At 45.7% G+C, this 8,550-nt stretch overlaps 1 protein-coding gene across 7 annotated transcripts in view; it reads left to right on the top strand.

Moving 5' to 3' along the window:
* Foxp1 (forkhead box P1) overlaps positions 1-8,550 on the top strand; it is a 395,763-nt gene that overhangs the window by 355,211 nt on the left and 32,002 nt on the right. The window lies entirely within an intron of this gene.

Genomic DNA, 8,550 nt, shown 5'->3' with positions numbered 1-8,550 from the left:
TACACACATATATATTAATCTATAATGCAGAGAAGGTATGTGCATGTTTACTCTATCTGCAGCACGATATTTGGAAATGCTCTGGGCTATGTTGAATGTGTTTTATGACTGAAGAGTAAATGCAGTTTTCCTGGAAGAATCGCCTTTGAGGGCGCTGGGGACATTTTTAATGCAAGTTCGACTTACGGGTAGAACTTGTGGAGGCACCTCCATATTTTAACAGTAATCTCCTTCTTGGTGTAATTAATCGAAAATTAGTTTCTGAAAGTAAAAATTGGGTCAGAAATGGAGATTATTAAAATGTACAGTTGCAAAAGCCTGACCCTACAAACCCCATTTATGCAACTGAGTTCCAGAATGCTTTTGAGTGGCTGATGACTCACGGATGCTTCTTCCTCTGGCTGGTTCAGTGTAGGCAAGAGGTTAGCCGATGAGGGGAAATTAAAACAATGTTGTACATTATATTGGTACCAGCCATGGAAAAGCCTATTTTGTATGCAAGGCAGCAATGGCGAGATATATGGAGAGCCCTAGGCTAAGTACAGAAGATAATTACATTTGGAGTTTTACTGAGTTAAGTCATTTACAGCTTCAAATAGTTGCAGAGAAAAATCAGCCCAAACACACTTAAACTTTTTGTTGTGACTTTTCAGGATAGAAAGGATTTTTAGAAAAAAAATTAGTTATCATCTTATATGACAAATTACAATTTTGGTAGAATACTTTTTCCTCATAAGTTATCTTCTTGAGCTCGTTAATATTTCCTATTCAGACAGCAAATATAAACTTACTGAAAATGGTGAGATGTTTGTACAAGGTTAGAGCATGCCATAAAGTCAGTCTTTGGAAGCATATTTAACTCGAGCATATCTATAGAGAAGAAAAGTGAATAGTAGGATCAACCCACTCCCCACATTTATATAAAACTCAGACCTGGCAAAAGTGGATTCCACCAAATAGAGACTTTACCTCTTCCTGTCTGCAAGGTCTATGTATTTATTGGTGGTAGTATTTTCAAAATAATGCATGTCTCCAGATTGATTTATTTGCTATGAGATTAAATTCCTCTGATGGGCATGAATAAGTTGTCTTAGTTTGCCCAGGTAGGTCTTTCTGTCTGTCTGCATGGTTGATCGTGGACCACTGTTAATTACTAGGGAACACAGAGAACAGGGAATCTACTTTATCAGTTATTTCTCACTCTCCACAGAAGAAGGTCAGGAGAATGGGCAGAGTGAGCCATCCGTTGTCCAGGCTATCATCTCCTGGCAGCTCCTCTGTTGATTTTTGGTGGGTGTGGCCTAGGACTAGACATGCAGAAGAGGAATACTGGACTCTTTGCAGGTTTCGTGTGTTCTGAGATCACCGCCTTCAGCCTTGATCAAACCAAAGGCAGGTTTTTCAGGGGTGAGAGAAAACAAAGATGATTTGGCTGGAAGTTAGCCAACCTGTGTGGCTCCCTGGGATGCCGTCGTGTTCTGATGGACAGTGGCTGTCAGTCAGCCACAGTGTTCTGATGGACAGTTGCTGTCAGATGGTCCTGTGGATCCCATTTCTTCTCAGCTTAAGAGCTGATATAACTGATGCATGGAGCTTGGTAGGAGTTAGCAAACTGTAGATACTGGCTGGGCATGACCTCATAGTCTGAGAAAGGTTGTTAAGTGGTTGGGGGAAAAGAGAGAGAGATGTTTCATGAGAGGTGGAAATTACATGAAACTCACATTCTATTGTTTGTACATTACATTATATGGAGACACAGATAGGCCAAAGCCCATTTACTGATACTGTGTGGTTGTTTTGTACTCCACAGAAATAGAAGCTGGTAACTGCACAAGAAACCCCTATGGGCTCCAAAGCTGAAAACATTTACCACTTGGTTGTTATAGAAGTATGCCAAACAACCCCTGGCCATAGGGAAGAGAAATTTCATTATATTATTAGTCGTCTCTTGTTCCCCCGGGTGTCTATGTTCTGCCTTCCCCTCCATACGCCTCCTTAGCCATAGTGGGTAAAACCTCCAGTCCCACACCAGTCAGCCCACCATTCCAGCGGCTTCCTAAGGCAAGCGCTTGCCCACCTTGGCCTCCGGGAATACCCGTTCATTTCTTCATCTTCTTACGGAGCTAGGACCTTTCTGGAGGCTCTATGAAGTGGTATGGAGATGGGAGTGGTTTGGAGTGGCTAAAGATACCCTCCTGTTTCTTATATTCTACAGGGAAACTTGGACTATAAAATAGATGACAAGTGGAAGGCTAGACAGTGGCTCACCAGTTAAGAGCTCTTAATGGCTCTTGCAAAGGACCAGGATTCCCAGTATCCACGCGATGGCTCCTAACTGTCTGTAACTCCAGTTGCAGGGGATCTGACATACTCTTATAGCCTCTTTAGGCACCTGCACGCATGGTGCACATAAACTCACATAACACACACACACACACACACACACACACACACACACACACACACACAAATTATAAATAAAATAAATAAATCTTCCAAAACTGTAGATGAGCTAGGCATGGTGGTATACAACTTTAATGCCAGCACTCAGGAGACAGAGGCAGTTGGATCTTTGAGAGTTCAAAGCCAGCCTGGTTTACATAGGGAATTCCAGTCCAGCCAAGGCTACATAGTAATACCCTGTCTCAAAAAACAAACAAACAAACAAACAACAACAGGAAAAACCACCTCACAGATAACAAGTGGGACTGCCATTGGCTAGCTAGGTGACCTATGTTCTTCACAGCAGCAGAACTTTACTCAAAAGATGATGCCAGTGCTGGAAAGGGACCAGCTAAAACCAGATGTTACACATCCGTTATTTCTCAGTCAGACAGCCTAACTAAAGATGTTCATAGTTGCTAGCCTGTCCTGGTTCTGTGGTGCTGGGGATTGAACCCAGGGCTCTGCAGATGCCAGTCAAGTGTTCTTCCACTGAGCTGCATCCCCGGCCTGAGGTTTTATGCTCAAACCCATGCCCTGAGAATTCAGAACGCTTCTGAAGACCAGATGAAAGAGTTCCGATTGCAAGCCTAGCAACTTTGGGAGCTTTGAGATGAGCAATGTGATTCAAGTTGAAGCTCTTGTTGGCTTCCCGTTTCTTTAAAGTTCAGCATCCCCGTGTGTGTGTGTGTGTGTGTGTGTGTGTGTGTGTGTGTGTGTGTGTGTGTGTTGCCATTGCATATATCTGCGTTATAAGCGTACTACTTTTGATTATGTTGCGTTTTGATCCAGGAGACAAGTTCCCACTATATAGTCCAAGCTGGCCCTGAACTCGCTGCAGTCTGACTGCCTCAGGCTCCTGAGTGTTGGGATTACAGGCATGCCTCACAGCTCTCACTCAACCTGGGAATGTCCACTTTCATTTACTTAACTCCAAATCGTGATGTCCAGAGAACCAGAGGCAGTGGGGGCAGGCAGGGACCTGCAGTGTAAGAATACTCGGGGGAGGCAGACTTGGCCTGGGACAGCCTCTCTGTTGCTAGTCCCCGTGCCCACGATTTCCCACTCTCAGCCACAGCCCCGGGTAGCACCTGCTCTAGAAGAAGTGTCCTGCACAGCACTAGTCCAAGGAATTGCTTCTTTTCACATAAGACATTTCTTTCCCAGTCCAGGGAACTCTTAAATGTCTTAGTTTCTCAAAGTTTATTATAAAATCGATAGTTATTAAAGTGTAAACTTAGGAAGTATTTGTAGCACAGTAGCAAGGTTAGTTCAAACAGTTAAGATTTAAACAATCCCCCCCCCCCAAAAAAAAATGATGCTGTATTAGGCTCACACGTCTCCCAAAACCTGCCAACTAACTCACGGGCTTTATGTTGGCAATGGCAGAGGCCGCTCCTTTGTCCCCCATTTCACATGGGCTCACCCTGGATCTTAGCATGTGCATGGGTGATGATTCCTTACATCTAAATGAGAGGATAATAAAGACTATAGGACGACTAGGAGGATGAGTCAAATCCGGAAGGAACCGAAGCTGGCGGAGGCCCCTTGAGTGCTGCTCTGTGTACCTGTAGTGGACCCAGAACAGAAGATCCTCGTGTCTCTGCTCCATCTCTCATTTTCATTATTCCATCTGTTAAATGTTCTCTTTGGATGGATTTTTTTTTTTGGGGGGGGGAATGACGTATAAAAGGATGAGATGGAATTGCAGGGGTAAAAGTTATGGCCTTGCATACATCATAAAATATATAAACTTCCCTCCACCCTGCCCCTCCCAGGACCGAGGGACCCAGGTGCAGGAACTAGTAATGTGTTAAAAGTAAAGATAGCTTACCCCACATGATACAGGCAGGAGAGTCAAGAAACACAGGATGCCTCTCAGAGGGCTCAGGACCCACTGGCTGCCAGTGTGAGCTAAGTGTGTCTACATTCTCTATTATTTCAACTGGGTGAACCCAGCTGGTGATGTGCATATCAGTTTGTTCAGCTCTTAAGCTGTGGGTGAGATAACACACAAAAATGTACAGTGCACAGGACATAATTCCATGTTAGGAGAAGGAATTACTTAAAATTACAGGCTAAAAAGACACCCATTTGTATTGACCTCTCTTAGGAAGATGAGAATGGCGTGGGTGCCATCTTCTTGAGCATGTAGACTATTTCTGTCATAAGACATTGCCACGTTATCCACTTTTCATCCTCTCCAATATATTATGTCCTCCGGAGAGGATGTGTTTTCATTGTGTACCATAGGGATGCATTTCGGGACAGATTTCCTCCAGCCCCTTGAATCTTTTAGGCTGACCGTGAAAGAAGGTGATGGCTGAGAGTGTAGGTCAGTTGGAGGAGTGTTAGAGTCACATGCATTGAGCCTTGGGTTCAATTGCAGAGCGCGTGCGTGCGTGTGTGTGTGTGTGTGTGTGTGTGTGTGCGCGCGCGCGCGCACACACACACACACACACACACACACACACACACACACACACACACACCAAGCAGGCAGAAGGAAAAGGGGCGACTGAACGGAGTCCATCAGCCCCTGTTTGAAAGGCTGGGCCTAGAGGAGAGTGTCAGCAATTAGATTTCATGCACACTGCACTACTTCCCATGTATTAACTGTACCGAAGCCCTGGGTGGGAGTGAGCAAGAGGTCCGTGCCCTAGAGCGGCAGGGAAGGAAGTCTAGCATGCCTTCAGTGCCATAGCAAGCACTCCAAGTTTCCTGTGCAGGGGACAGTGGCAGAGGCTGTTAACAAGGAGGTTCCAGGTCAAGGCAGCCACTTGAGAATGTGCGCAGATTGTACAGAGGAGATGGAGAAAAAAAAAATACAATTCTTTTTTTCAAAATTAATCTAGCTGATCTCCACCAAGTAGAGTGACCAGCTATCCCAGCCTGCCCCGCTAGGTTTGAGGAAATTCCCAGGACCTAAGATTTCCAGTTTAAAAGCTGGGACTACTGTGGGAGGGGTCATCCATTGTTCTGTGTCCCGCTTATACATAGCTCAGAGGGGGTCTGGAACATCTCTTAGATGACCATTGGCCTCCTCATATACGAGTCACTGTCCCTGAGGCTTTGCACCCACAATTTATCAAATCCCTCCGTTAAGAACTGTTGCCCACTTCCCCTGATCCTCGTCCATTTTTATGTAAGGAATGGAAATCAGTCTGTGGGGTGTATCTACTAGGCATGCTTATTGTAATGCTTCTTCAGGGTCCTTTGAAGGTGATACTCTGTCTGTAGGAATTGTAGCCATCATTGACATCTAAGAGTCAAAGATACCATGTTCATTTCCCATCCACCAGATAAGGACACTGAGTTGCTTAGAGCAGTGGTTCTCAGCCTTCCTAATGCTGCAACCCTTTAATACAGTTCCTTGTATAGTGGTGACCCCCAACCATAAAATTATTTTCATTGCTACTTCCTAACTGTAACTTTGCTACTGTTATGAATTGTAATGTAAATATCTGATATGCGGGATGGTCTTAGGCAACACCCGTGAAAGCGTCCTTCAACCCCCAAAGGGGTTGTGGCCCACAGGTTGAGAACCACTAGCTTAAACCATCACGTTAATCTATTTCAGGCTAGTGGTGAATGGTAGAAAAAGCCCACCTCCCCACTCCAGGCTGATCACCATTTAATTGGTGGTGCTACCTACCTGCAGTAAGTATTGCCCAGAGTCTCTTCCTTTGCCCATAGGGTTCTGAGCTTACACATTCCAGAGCCAGTTGCTAGATTTAACATTTGGCTATGACACTATGTTCCTTGCCTGTCTCCTAGAGCTCCTTCCCAAGGCATCCTGCCCAGTGACTCAGGAACCAATGGGGAGTTGGATAACTTGGCCACACTGGGAACTATAAGCTCTCCAAAAGTGTCAGCCGAGAGAAAAGTGCACAGGTTTCGGTAGCAGGGGGAGACATTAATCCTAACACAAATTAATTACAGTATGGGCTTTGCATGTGATTACCCCACCATTAGCGGGGCTATTTGTAATCACACCAGCTTCCTAGACTTCAGCAAATATATTATCTGTAATGTGTCCCCCTTTGGCCCTTTCTAACCACTTTTGTGGTCATGCTCAGGACATCTCCTCATAGCAGCAGCCCCACAGAACCTCTTGCCTCTCCTGAGCAAGCTCAGAGAGTCAGAGACAGCAAAGGCCGAGCATTAGAGCATTACTGTGACCTCCTGTGGCTGGGGCTTTGAGGCTGGAGCCAGAGAAAGGGAGAGGGAGCAAGCATTTGGGTTTCTCACTTCCACGTCCTTCTTTGAAAACCAAGACACTGATTTTTTTCATAATTTTAAATCCCGCCTAAGTCTGCAAGCATTAGGATTCCGAGACTATGACTGACTATTAGTATGTGTCTGCTTTAAATGTCAAGAGAGTCTTTAATAACAACATGTGAGGAATGTTAAGATGATGAAGGAACACAATAAAAGTAGGGAAATTCTTGAGTTGGGGTGAAATGAACCGTGGGTCACCCACCAGCTGAACATGGCAGTTGATGGTTGAGAAATCTTCACCAGTTTGTCCCAGTGCTGAATTCAGAAGGCGTGTGAATGTCTGTGGACTGGGTACAGCGTTTCCACTTGGCAGCTGACCAGGTTGGTGGAAGAGTTGGAGTTGCCTTCCTTCCCTCCAGAGACTCCTGTTCAGGGTGTGTGGGTTTGATTTCTGACGCCTTATTCCATTTTGCTCTGATCGTGTGCAGTTAAGGGAGCAGTGTAACTGGGTGCTGTCTGTCAAAGTGAGGTTCAGGTCTTTGCTGCATAAAAGCTTGCTCTGAAAGGGGGATAGTCCCGTTTGAAGTCCATGGAAGACCAGGGTCACCAGACTCCTTTGCTTTTACGTGCACTCTTGTGGCCCTTCAAAAGCCCAGACTTCCTGTGTCCTCTCTTGAGAGGTGCCTTAGCAGGCTTCATTGAAACCTCAGAGTTTAGTGGTGGTCTCCTTGGGGACATCTCAATCCCTCCTGCTCCTCGGGTGGGTCACCTGCCACCACTGTCCATCCCACTCCTGTGTCAGTGGTGTCCTAAGTCAGGGCGAGGAGTGCTAGAGGGGAAGACATTTGTCATTTGGGGAAGGTCCCAGCGGAGTTTGAAGATCAGTCCCTTTGGGTAAAGTTAGAGCCAGCATTATAAAGCAGGATTCCAGCCTTACTTCTGTCCTTTCTTGGCGCTGTGGCCTTACAGGTGTCCATCTTGTGTGCCTCAGTTTCCCCAATTACAGTACATAAGTCAAGGGGACCCAGAGCCATTTATTTCTCTCCAAGCAAATAAATGGCTCACACCTTCCCCTCATCAGTCCCTAATAACTGGAGCACATTTACGTATTTCCCCTCACTCATTTCAGTGGAGTACTGTGTTTCACTAACAAGAGCTGCCAGATTGCCCTGAAAATAGTCCTCCTGACAGCAGGCAGAAGGGAGATGGTGAGGGAACCCCCAATTCTGCTCCCTTCCCCTGACAAAAGCATGCGCTGATCTCCCTGGGGTTTGTCTGTGCAGACATTGAGTGGTGGAGTGCCTTGTCTTGGGCATTTGTCGGTGGTCTTGGAGCAGTGCACGAGTTCTTAGCTTCCACACCGTGTCTAAAACCCAACTTGAGGCCTGGATAATAGAAGAGAGAGTGACCGATACCATCCAGTGGAGACAAATCAGTTGCCCAGGGCTGAGGACGAGATACAGTCAGGCCCAGCGATAAATCTATTAGAGTTAGACATCCTCTTCCCTGTGCTGTCTGCCCTGTTCTAGTCTTCAAAACCGGGGGCTTATTTCTCTCCCCACCCAGACTCACAGCTGACTCTGTTACACCCCATTATGTGGATCCTGATTCCAAAGATATACCCAGCCAGTGTAGACTAGACTGATTTAATTTCTTCTTAAAAAAAAAAAACACTGCAGCAGGTATTTTTAACCTCCGTGAAGCACTCATTAGTCGCTGCACCGAGCTTGCTCTGTACAGAACTCATGTTCAGAACAACCCAAAGGGTTCCGAGATGAGGAATCCGTATTTAGAAGAAAAAAATGAAATGCTCGCGAGGATTACAGAATGTGCTCAGAGGCCAGAATTTGAACACAGCACAGTAGGATAGCGTGTCCAATATCTCCT

The sequence above is a fragment of the Peromyscus leucopus genome, chromosome 3 (genome assembly GCF_004664715.2).
Source record: "Peromyscus leucopus breed LL Stock chromosome 3, UCI_PerLeu_2.1, whole genome shotgun sequence".
NCBI classification, from domain to species: domain Eukaryota; kingdom Metazoa; phylum Chordata; class Mammalia; order Rodentia; family Cricetidae; genus Peromyscus; species Peromyscus leucopus.
The sequence above is the reverse complement of the archived record's forward strand: the minus strand, read 5'-3'. Positions and strand labels throughout refer to the sequence as shown.